Source organism: Sinocyclocheilus anshuiensis, unplaced genomic scaffold, assembly GCF_001515605.1.
Source record: "Sinocyclocheilus anshuiensis isolate Anshui unplaced genomic scaffold, SAMN03320099.WGS_v1.1 scaffold210, whole genome shotgun sequence".
Taxonomy (NCBI): Eukaryota; Metazoa; Chordata; class Actinopteri; order Cypriniformes; family Cyprinidae; genus Sinocyclocheilus; species Sinocyclocheilus anshuiensis.
In genome coordinates this window covers 1,654,608-1,667,821 of record NW_015547666.1, presented here as the reverse complement: position 1 = coordinate 1,667,821, position 13,214 = coordinate 1,654,608, and the positions used below count along the sequence as shown (strand labels likewise).

The following is a 13,214-nucleotide window of genomic DNA, read 5'->3' as shown; positions in this document are numbered from 1 at the left end:
TTTGTTCAGCAACCACAGTAGCAAACAACATAGTCGAGATCTCATGACAGAACACAGACAGACTGAATGACACTTTCATTTAAGCTGAATATCTCACATGGAAATCGCTAAACTCCAGCTTACATGTTTGCTGCTGTTTTCAGATCATCGTCAGCATTTCCGCAATGAAGAGCGACTGAACGCTTGCATAGCAAAGGCACATACAGCAGTCCGCAATAACATTTTGTCAAATTTTTTTATGAAAATAAAAACGATTTTGGTATAGTTTTTATTTTAAACAAAAAAAAATTTAGTCTCGTCTTTTATTGTCAACGATATTGCATGTTGATCATTTATTGACCTTATTGTCATCTCGTCATCATCTCGTTTTAGTCAAGGGAAAAAAGCTAGTCAACAAACTGTTTTTTGTCATAGTTTTCGTTAACGTAATTAATTTTGGACACACTATTTCAGATACGAACACATAAAACAAATGACTCAAATCTTAGTTTGCCCCAAAGTAATGAAAAGTTATTTTCTATTTATACCCAACAACATCAGAATTACAATTTAGTTTATTTTAGTGTTTTGTCTGTTAGCTTTGAGGACATTTATATCATGGGTGCCCAACCCTGCTCTTGGAAGGCTACCATCCTGCAGAGTTTAGCACCAACCCAAATCGAACACTAAACCAGCTATTTAAGGGGTTCAGGATTACTTGAAAACAATAGCCAAGTGTGTTGTGAAGCAGGTTGGAACTTAAGTCTCCAGGATAGTGGCCCTCCAGGCGCAGGTTTGGCTACCCAGGGTTGGTTCCCAACGTTGTTCCTGGAGCATGTCACTTTGTCAACATGTCACTTTATCTGTCACACCCATTTCAGTCTCTATTAATGACCTGATGACCTGAATCAGGTATGTTTGATTAAGAAGACATGCAAAAAGTGCAGTGTTGGGGGCTCCAGGACCAAGATTGGGAACTACTCTGCTAGAGTAGGGGTGTCCAGTCCTGCTCCTGCAGACTCACTATACCCTACAGAGTTTATCTAAAATCTTAAACTGAACCAGCTACTCCAGGTCTTTGGGATTACTGTAAACTTCCAGACAAATGTGCTGGAGCTAAACTCTTCAAGGCGTTGGCCCTCGAAGCCCGAAATACTTTACTAATGAATTATCGAAGCAGAACTTACCCAATACAATCACGACTGTTTTCAGCAAGCTCATCATAGTGTCCCGGTTCCGCCGTTGACCCGAGCTGTGCCGAGACATCCTCATGGTTCGCTGACGTACGTACATAAATATGTGGGCGTATAGAACGACCATCACCACGAAGGTCACTAGGTTGAAGATCGCCCAGAAGCCCAAGTAGGAGTTGCTGTAGAGGGGAGCCATGTTGGAGCAAGTATCTATAGCACAGATGCAGTTCCAGCCCACGCTAGGAATTGCACCCATGATGATAGACATGGTCCAGATGATGACGATAACGACAACTACTCGTCGATTGCTCATGCGGGTATGGAGCTGCATGCGAAACACGGTTATGTGGCGCTCAATGGCTATAGCTAACAAGTTGGCAACTGAGGCTGTAAGGCTCGTATCGATGAGGCCTTGGCGAAGCAACCACGTGCTGACCGTTAGCCTTCTCGTATTGGGTCCCGTGTTAAACATCAAGTAGAAATAGGCAAGTCCCGCAAAGAAGTCCGCGGCTGCAAGGTTAGCCATTAGATAGTAGATTGGAAAGTGAAATCGGCGGTTGATGTAGATGGCAACCATCACAAGCAAGTTAGCTAGCATAATAAAAATACATACTGTAATCCCAAGTCCCATCACTAGCTTGCTTACGGCGTTCCATTCTGTGGCCAGATACTTCTGACTACGATTGTAAAAAAAGGCTATGGTTTCATTGTAGTAGCATTGTCCGTCATCCATCCTGAAAGGTTATGTTTCTGAAAAAGATAAAAAAAGGTGTCAGAGTTTAGTCTAATGAAAGTCACACATGGCTTAATATTTTGCATAATTTATGGATTTTATTTTGCTATTGATGGTATACAAAGAAGACTTGTCACCCACATGCACGGAGGCCAGTTGATTTAGAGCCATAGACACAATAATGGGATTATTCTGAAATAAAACGTTGATGTATGTTCTGTGACCAAGCACAAGAGCATTTAAAATGCATGCACTTGTTATAGTAAATTCAATAACTGGGTAGTAACTTGGTAATAAATGTGAATCTACCCCAAAACTTAATCTTTACCCATGTAGTTACCTTATATTATCTAGTACTTTCTAAGGTAAGTACACCATGAGTACAGGTAAGTGTACAGACTGTACAATAAAGTGTAACCACAATGTCTTTATTGTGAAAAACTAGACATATTATCATTTAGCTCCAAAGTATGTCCTAGAACCCAGTGAGATGTTTCACAGGCATAAAATATTGACTTTATAGCATGCGATTTCCATCTGGTTCTGTTTTATTAGCATGTTACCTCATAACATTGACCAGGAAAGGTACACTAAACACATAAAAAAGGGACAACTTTCATAAACACATAAACAGGCACAATGGTTGTCTGTAGAATGGATTTCTGTCTCTCAAAACTAACTATTAAACACAAAAGTGCAAGACTGAATTGGCCGATTCTTCCTCCCCAAACACCCAGCACAGGAAATAGGCCTCATTTGGGTAATTTAACCCTTAGTATGTGTATGAAAGTAATCACTTGGGTTTCATTGTTTTTCAAATATATATTTTTAAGAATCATTGTGATAAAGTTATAAAAAAATAATAATAATAATAATAAATAAATAAATAAAGTTCAACAATTTTCAGTACAACAGTTTCTTTTAGCCATTACTAAAACTTCAAAACACACTTTTTTTTTCCTGCTCACATTCAGCTATCTCAGGCTCAGCATGCTATCAATTGTTTAGAATTCAAATGCCAAGCGAGAGTGGATGACCTTTCCACAGTTATTGTTTACTTCTAAACCTATCATTACCACACATTGGTCCATAGTGCTGAGATACAGACAGACAGATCCTGTCATTGTGTGTCAATGTGTTTTATCATATAGCCCCAGGCCTCTGATCTCTCTAAACTAAAGGCAATGAACAAGAGCTGTCTGTGCACAAATGTCTGTGAACTTCCTCTCTCAATGCTCAAAGCCACAGTTTCAGCATTATTGTATCAACCATCCTCAATGGATAAAGACGGTGGAAAGGAAATTCCAGAAAGGCCTTGGCTGAGTGCACTTGATAACATTGTAGCTTCACAGCGTCTCCTGCTAAAACCACATCGCATGACCGTTACTCAAGGAAACATTTTGTGATAATAAACACTTATGCTTAGGAAGTATATATAAATTATATTGCACTATTTCATTTGCCAACTGATTCTTCCAAATTAGCTTTTCTCTAAAATATTTCACTTCATGCAATAATGCCATTTTTGCAGTTACTGACTATCCATAAATATGTTTTTTAAACGTTCAAATATGTTTTGGTACCAATTGGTACCAATGTTGTTTCAATACATACATCACTGAATGACATGCTTGATCTTGTTTATTTAGTGATTTATTAATGACAATCTTGGAAGCATATCTAAATAATAAAATAGTTTAAATAAAAGTGTTCATGCTAACAGCTTTCCAGAACATCAACCAGACCCTGATCATAATCAACAATATAAAGTATCATTAATATACAGTACAATATAAATACTGTGCAGGCAAACTTTCTAATAAATGAGGTTAAGGAACGAGCAACAGCACCAGCCTCGATCCATTTCAGTATTGGTCCCCTGCCTGTCTGAGAATACAATGCAGGCATTGTTCTGCACCCATCCTGTCAAAAAAGAAATGCAACTGGATTGCTACAAAGAATAAATTGTTCACATTGGTGCATAGGCAATACTCCAATGTGATTCAGAGCAGAATGATGCTAATTTATGCCCACAATTAGGTAGGCATCTGCAAGCTGTTAATAATCCAGGAAGAATGAAGAACTCAGGTAAAGTAGTGGTGGATTCATATTCACAAACTTTTTGAAGTTTTTACAAAACATAACGTCCCATAGGCTACATTGACTGAAAATTCAGATAGAATAATATCAATTTCCATAATACACTTGTTAGAAACCATAATTCTACATCTAATACAGAATATCACCCTGTTAGACACTCTTGAGTTTCTAGAGGAAGTTAAGTCTGAACATTACAACCTTGCTTGGTCTTTGGGGCTAAACCCTGTTTGAAAACAAGTGTCATAGAACCTGTTTTGGCATGTCCTCCTGTAATGGACTTGGACCTGGTTGTAGATGTGCTAATGGTATCATTTACCTGCTTTGTCTAGCACCCTTAGGCCCATACACGCCTCAAAATATTTGAGTTAGTGCACACTTAAAGTACATTCTCTGACAGCTTTAGCCTATGAAAACAGATACCCTTTCTGGAAAGCGACTCATGTAAAAGTTACAATAATTGATTTCAAATTTATTTAAGTATCACAATGATTACACACAGCCTCAGGCAGAGACTACAAAATTACAGATGGACTGCATAAACGACACAAAAGCAGTATGGACCTGCTTTGTTGAATGTGTTCACTGACTATCACCACCACCCACAACCAGCTTTAGTTATTTGGAAGCATCCTCAGTCCCAAAACACAAGGTGGCTACAGTTAGGCCGCAGATCCCACAAAAATCTCAACTAAAATAAGGGGTTGGTGTCTTTAAACCACAAATGTGTCAATGGACTGCTGAGAAATGGTTTTGAAGTTTGCTGAGAACTCTGGGCAGTTTGACTGTCTGGTTTTCCACTTTTGGTTTGAGATGTTAGTTCGGCACTTGATGTTTGGTGGCCTTGAATCTTCCGCTAAAATATACAGCTGTCTTGCACTAACTGGCTTATTATACTTAAACCTGAAGCCAACCGACTTGCTAAATGGACATTTATGGTGCTTTTCCACTGCATGGTACAGCATGGTACGGTTCGGTATGGTTCAATTTTGGGGGGATTTCCACTGGGTACAGTACCTGGTACCTGGTACTTTTTTTTGTACCACCTCGGTTGAGGTTCCAAGTGAACCGTACCATTACCAAAACGTGACGTGTAAACTCTGCTGATCACCGATTGGTCGGAGAGAATCGTCACTACCTGCATCACTGAACTTGCGACACAAACACAACAGAACCGCTAGATTTAAATCAGCACAGCCAGCGAAGGATCGAACGCAACTGTTTTGAATGAGCGCATCCTTTTTTAACAACCAAAGAATGGCTTTTTTGTGGTCTGTTGAGGAAGTACAGATGTTCCTCTCGTTGATAGCAGAGGAGTGGATCCAGCGAGAGCTTGATGGGGCGACGCGGAATGAAAACGTTTTTCAGGAGTCGCAGCAGTAGAGGCGGCGCAACTATAACGACGTGAATAATCCCGCCCACACTAAAGCGGTACTAAACTGCAGTGGAAACGCAAACTGAGCCGAGTTGTACCATGCATTAGTTTGTAGTACCCTAACAACATTGTTCAGAAGTAAGCAAAAAATGGAAATGGAAAATGAACCACTATAAGGTCTAGTTTGCAGCAGAGACAACTGCAACTGCAGAGCCGTTCTTCAGCATAAAGCCCCCAATATACTTCACTATACCAAACGAACGGACAAACTGGTGTGGCAGCATTTCAAATCAGTCCAAAACAAAGTTAATTTGGAGTTCGTTTTGGGAGTTTGAAGGTTTCCAGAAAAGTTCATTCTGGCTGGTGAACACCTTCAGACTACCATTGGTTTGTAGCGATTATGTAATAGGTAGGTGCGGCTCTGGGGCTCCACCTTCTTTCTCTGGTTAATTTCTTCTGTTCAGTCTGTTGAGGTCAGACTGAGTAAAAACATGAACACACTGGAGAGTTGATTCATAGTATAACGTGGAGATGTAATTACTGAGAGGAAAGCATGCAGCACATATACCTATATTTATCTATTAAATGCTCTCAGAAGCATGTACAGGATTGGGATGTTTGCTAAAAGTATACTGCTGTTTGCATCAAACTTGCATCGCAGAATGAAAAATAACTTTACTGTGAGTATATCGGTTTCTTAAAGCAACATCTCTTGGAGTATCTCCCATGTGCCAACCAAAGGTGTCCAACCTTGCTCCTGGACATCCAAAGTCCTGCAGAGTTTAGCCTCAACCCTAGTTAAAATCGTCTGAACCAGCTAATCAAGGTCTTCAGCCTGATTAGAAGCTCCCAAGAAAGTGTGTTGGAGCAGGATGGGGCTAAACTCTGCATGAAGGTGGCCCTCCAAGAGCAGGACTGGACAGCCCTGGACTACAGCAATACCAAAGTAAAATCCCTAGGCAGCTCTTAGTGGCAGCACTCCACTACACAATTGAGGGCATGGAGTTGGTTAGTCTGATGGCACGCTGCGCCACAACGGTGATCCAAAGAAGGCAGCTGCCCCTCTTGAAGTTAAGGAACCACATAAATAGAGCATGGTTGGCACGCCAAAAAACTGTACTCTCTGGGTCTGAAGAGACAGTTCCACACAGGCAAGGAAGAGCTGTGGATGTCCTGCACAACTGTTTCTTCTTAACTCTTCATTGTTACATCCTCGTTTGCTTTTCTCATCCTTTTGTGGAGACCCATCATACTGGCAAGTCTGACACAATCAGAACCACCATTTTCAGGTCTTCGCCACATGTTTTGCGTTATTGTAAAAGGAAAGAGCTCAATTTTTCCATTTCTGGTGCTACTTCTAAAACCAGATTGGTCAGCTGTGGTACCTTGCTGATTGGAGTACATTCAGCTAAAACTTCAGACAAGTCTGTTATGTAACTATATATGAAAAACACAATTTTGGAACCCAGAGAAACAAAACACATCATGAATTGACCTACACTGACTTAATGTTCACACTTCTACGGAAATGTCTTTGGCAAGCATTGAACTGTGTGAGATACCATGCAACTCAAGCATATAATACTGCCATTCTCAAGAAAGTCAAGAAGATTAAATCTATATTTGGCTCTTCATGGTGCAATCATTGTAAGATCTGGACATGGAAATTGTTTTACGCCATTCTGGTGAACGAAACCCCCCCTAGAATATGTTTAGCAGTGCATGGTGGCACTATCTTCCTGAATATGTCATGGTAGAACAGTGTTTGCACCTGGATTGGATGCACCTGGTGCTCTCATATTCCATGGAAGTGTCTTACAAAACAATCATCAGACCTAATGATTCCCACAAGATGGCTGCTCAAATCATTATGAAACTCAGTGTTTAAAAGTTGGCAAACTCAGTTGGATGAAGCAAACAGGATAAAAGAGGATTTAACAGGTTTTTTCCATTACTCAGGGGTCTAGGCTTCCTACTCATTTCTCCAGATTATCCATCACTGTACACGGTCTTTAGATACAAGTGGTTTCTAAATGGCAGCCCCCTGACATAAATTTGCTCAGTTTTTGCTCAGAGTGTGTCACAGGGGTTCAATTTTAAGGTTATACGTTTGCGGTATTCAGAACCAATCCTGTTAAGTATCCATATATCTCTATTAAAGCAATAATTCATCCAGAAATATTCATTTTGATGACTTTCTATCTTACTTAAAACGGACAAGAAGAAAAAAAATATATATACATATATATTGGAATGGCAAGACTACTCTTAAAAATCTAAATGAAAGTGGGATGGATGTATATATTTTTAGTAAATGATAACCCTGGAATGGATATTGGGGCTTTCAAGCCAAAAAAGCAGTATAAAGTATCATAAAAGTAGTCCATATGGCTTATATATTGTATTATATATTGTAGTTGTATGAAGCCATATGATGGTTTGCACAAGAAACAAAACCAAATATGCATTAGGGGAGAGTAGGGACGGTTTTCATGGTAAAAAGTATTTTTTTATGATCAGATTTTTTGTCACTTTCTAAGCTGTTTGCATTAAGCATCATAAAGTCATATAATTTTAATCATTTTTTGAGCTTCTAATAGGCATAACTAGCATGTGTCAAATATATTGTGTCGAGCCGTCCCAACGTGCTGTCCCTTACCACAACATTGATGTAAAAGCTTGCCACAACACTACAAAATTGTAATTGTATGGTTTATTAAAGAACCCCTTTCAACCCCCACCCCCTTTTTTTAAGTAAATAGGTTTTTAAAATCTGTCCAAGTCTAACTAATTTCCTTCCCTCTCACCCTCACACATACATACACACATACATCACTTGCATGCACACACACTCTCTTAGTTTCATAAAATGGTAGATTTGTCTAATTTGAATTTGAAAAGTAAGACTGGTTAGCACTTGGTTAACTGAATGAATGAATGAATGAATGATGCATTTATACTGCTAGTCAAACTTGGAGCTGCAGTCCTGGCACAGACTAGTTTGGTGGAGTTTTATTCTGTTGTTAAAAAGTAATACAAGACAGTTTATAGCTGACACATACTGCTAAATCAACTTAGTGATTCACCTCAGCAGCTGCATTTGTTATTGTAATCTAGTTACTTTTAGCTCACATGACGTGGTTATTTTATCTGATTCACCCTTATATTTCCAAATTGTTTACTCGGTTTTCATTCTTAAGGATATTTCAAGTAGGGTAAAACTTATACTAACTAAACTCTCTTGATATCCTAGACCCAAAGAACAGCATGAGATGAGAGATTTCCTGTGATATTCACTCACTGTTCTACCGAACGTACTGAGATACGGTCAACAACGCCGCTGCTCTTTTAGAAGCTCTTTGAAGTCGCCGGATGGCGGCAGGGGAATCGGACCGGAACTGCTGTGTCGCTGGAGAAGCGGAGAAGCAGGCCAGCCGAGCTGAGAGGTCCCGACTCCAGCTGCAAAGGCGTGTCAACGGCGAGCGGCTTTGGATCAGCTTTCAGTTCAGGAGAAAAAAGGCTTTTTCCCATATGCGTCTTAAGCAAGAAGCAGTACGAGTGAAGTATCGAAAGGGAACACCCAACTTCACACCTGACTTGAAAGTGATGTTATTAGGCGTACTTCAGTGTTTCATTTGTGACTCATAACTGAGCGCATTACAACATGGCAGTATCAATTAGGCCTATATTCTTGAATATGAAGAGGCTTTGAGTGGGTTAACCAAATAGTTAATATATTAACAGGCACTAGAGGCTGGACATACATCACTATGAAAACAAATGTGATCTCTTATGATGAACTTGATATGTCGTTTTAAAATGATGGCAGATGATTTGAATAGAGTATTCACTGACATCAATGAAAGAAAACTTGAGGAAGAAGCCAAACGGTGATTTCATGCACTCGTCTGAACTATTAAACCCACGTTTCCCCCTTTTCCATGAAGCCTGTTGTGCTCACAGTTGTGTATGGGTGTGTCTTGAAATGCATATGGGCTGCACACTGCACAAGTTTTAACTTTTTAAAACCCATATGTTTTAACTTAACAACTTGTATCGACAATATGCCAAGTGAGATATAAGGCACATATTTTAATGTAAATAAAATAAAATAAAGAAATAAATGAATAAATAACATGCAATATATTGATTTTGATGTTTAGTCAAAAACAGGTCATATTTCCAAAAGAAGGTTTAACAAACCTTTGCACACACACACACACACACACACACACACACATACACACACACATATACAGTATATATATATATATATATATATGTGTGTGTGTGTGTGTGTGTGTGTGTGTGTGAGTTTTTGATACCCACAGTAGGCTTTTTATACCATAATTTACATAAAAATCAACATGCCCTCCTCCCTCATAATTATTTACCACAATGTGGACTTTTTTATTACTATAATAATTGTATGGGCTTTTTTAAATGTATGTATGTATGTATGTGCGTTTTTTTAAAATTTTTTTAATTTTCATTTTGGGTTGAATGCAGTACAACTTGGATTTAAAATGTAAAAAACAATACAAAACAAAAACATTTATTTATGCTTGACAATGGTTAAAAATACTGTATTGCAGTAAAGAGAATCACTATTGAAAATGTATTCATTTATTTATGAAAATGTTAAACATCAGAACACGTTGTAATGAAAGAATGTGCTAATTTTCATGACAAAAACAAACAAACAAAAACAAAACAAAAATCTTATGGGCTTTTTTACTCTCATTTTGGGTTGTTTACAGTACAACTTGGACGTATATTCGTGTGATACACCCTACTACAACTAAGCGAGTCATCACAAAGTTGCAAGAGCCTACCACAATTCACACTGTGAGTTTGTTTTTGAAGCTAACCAGACTAGGCGCCGTAAACTCCAGCGGGGACATAAAACAATCTCAAGATAACAGTGTGACACCAACACCACAACAACTCATTATCCTACGAAGATAATACACAGTTTAGAAATCAATGAACCTCATACTGGAGCTGAGCTAAACTGTTTTGACGTCTGCATCTCCTCACATATTCCAAGCAACAAACCACACACCTCAAAAGATCACATATATCAAAATAGTGTGTCTTATTTATACTGCTGACTGGGTGGCCATTAAAATAGCACACAATAGAGCACCACCATGCACTGTATGGAGTCACGGGACCTCCCAGCCATGCCTATTCCACCTATTTATTTAGAGAGCGCCACTGCAGCAAATTGAAGGCCACTGAACACATTTTGGAGTTTGATATCTCCCTTCAGCAGCTCTGACACACAGCAGGAAGGGCAGGAACCAGCTCTGCTTCACGGCACAGCTGGACCAGTCCTGACCTGCGAGGTGATGGGAGCCATGGGTGTTTTCTGTAAAGAAGAGGCTTTCCTGTCTCTGTCTCGAGTGCAGCCGACCAGCCAATGGATATATTAAAACCTTGGCACTAAATTAGTTAAGTCTACCTATTTAAAAAAAAAGCACAATAAAGGTTAAAAAATTCACTGTATCTTTACTTTTGTGCTGCATGTACTCTTTAAATGTTAGGTGAGACCCGCCTTGAATGTTTTTCGGCAAACAAATAATAGTTTTAAATACAATCGGATGCATTACAGAAAGCTCAAATATAAGATTTGGCTTTATTTTGGTGAATACATCATCCTCATATTTCCATTTGATGACGTTCCTGTCCTTTTCCTGTCATCTCCTGTCAGAATATAGATATAATATAAAATAAGTGGTGTAAAAAAAAACAAAAAAACAAAACAAAAAAAAAACATTTAGGTGTGATCAATCTTTTGACCTCTAAAGAAGTTCAAATAACTTAAAAAATAAATAAAATGATAAATAATAATACTAATAAATCTAGAGAATCAATTTTAATATAAAGCTTATTTGTTTAACACAACTGAATTACATCGCATATACTTGATTTCTGTAATATTGTATAACAGTCATCAGGCAGCTTAACTGTGGTTTAATTTGCAATCTTACTACAACTACATAACAGGGTGACCACATAATGACTCAGTCTAATGAAATGAAAATAAATTTGCCTTTGAGATGATTTTCAGGTTCATCCTCCACAGTGGACTTAGACAGGACCAAACACTTACAGCACAATGAGCCACATTTCAGAATTTAAACAGCATCAGAAGACTTTAATAAGACGATTGCTGTGCATTGACCTGAGTCTGTTCTGGTTTGGAATACATTATTCCAAGGCGTGTTTTTTTGGGAGCCGGCCAGAAGGGCCAGGAATGTTTGACTGCTATCAATCTGAATTTACAACAAAACAGAACGGGTTGTTACAGCAGTACCTACACACAACACAGTATGAAACAATTCCCCTTTTGTTAGCTACACGTTATCATCTTCTTGTGAGAGTTTAGTCTATGTGGAAGAGTGGGGGAGGTGTTAGTGTAAATTGGGGGCAAACACTGAAGTTTGACACCTTTTGGGATCAGGGTGGCACCTATGCATACACCCAGAATGAAAAACCTTGAAAGAGTCTGGTTTATATCCTCTAATTTATGCATTACTAAACTCATATGGGGGAGACTACATTAATTAGAGGTTAGAAATGAATGATGCTTTTCTTTCTGTTGCTTTGCCTCTTCTGTCGGACACTGCCACGCGTTACTGTCTCTGAGATCAGAACTTTGCATGATCTGCTGAGCTTACATATTTATGTGGGTTACCTCACATTAAAAGTTTAACTATACGGAGAAAATGCATATCTCATTTACCATTTTCAGATATTTAACCTTGGCATTAGATACTTACTTGCAGTAGTGACAGTGAAATCCAACAAAGTTATTCCAAAACTCACTCGTAACTCCTCAAAAAGTAAGAAAAAAGCTCTAAAAACACAGGCGCGTCTGGTTAGGAGAGATGGCTGGATTGTAGTTTAGCGCTGTTTAGTCCACGGCTGTTTGGAATATTCATTTTATTCCCTCGCAGTTGCGCGCATGTGAGCTGGAATAATTCACCTCTGTCCCGTTACTCAAGAGAACAACTGCAGCACTGAGACTCCGCGGCAACACTCTCACACGGAGAGAGAGAGAGAGAGAGATGTGAATGACGTCACACACTCACACACACACACAGACACACGCACACACACACACACACACGCAAGCAGACGCGCAAATGCAAGCACTCACTGCAGGCGCGCTCTGGTGTGGCGTGTACTATAATTGAAAACACATGGTCAGCTCTCAGAGTAAAGTTTATAAGCAGCGAGTGAACTACCTTAACATGCATGTGATTTCTCAGAAAAATATTTCATATATTATACTAATAGGTAGTCTATACTTTTAATAGAAAGGCATGAATAGACATGGAAAGGCAAAAACAGTGGGATTTTTTTTTGTTTTCACAAATCATTTTTTATACCAAACTTTATATAAAGTTGATTGTCAACTATGTTATGGAAGATATAACAGAATGATTTGATATACCATTTTTCTTTATGCAAAATGTGTGTAAAATGGCCATAAACAGGTTTTCCCATTATATTCAATGTATCTATAAACTGTCTCTAATTGGCATATTAATGTATTTTTGGGGCAACATATAATGAAAAAAGAAGTGTAATAATGGGAGTAGTAATTGGCAAGATTTTCATAATAATATCTAATATTTCATATTAATATTGATATATAATTTATTTCCCTATTCACTTGTTGTGTCTCCCTAAATGCCTAATAAACATACTTTAAGTCCTGGTGTCCTCTACAGTGGACATGTATGAAATTGCTGTCCTGTTTCGTAACAGAAAGTCACATTTTGATTTGAAACCCCATACCATTTTCCTGAGATGTTAATGACAA

General features: G+C 38.5%; 1 pseudogene; it reads right to left on the bottom strand.

Annotated features, from left to right (window-relative positions):
* Positions 1-1,104: 1,104 nt before the first annotated feature.
* LOC107702565 (lysophosphatidic acid receptor 1 pseudogene) lies at positions 1,105-12,392 on the bottom strand (annotated as a pseudogene).
* Positions 12,393-13,214: the final 822 nt, after the last annotated feature.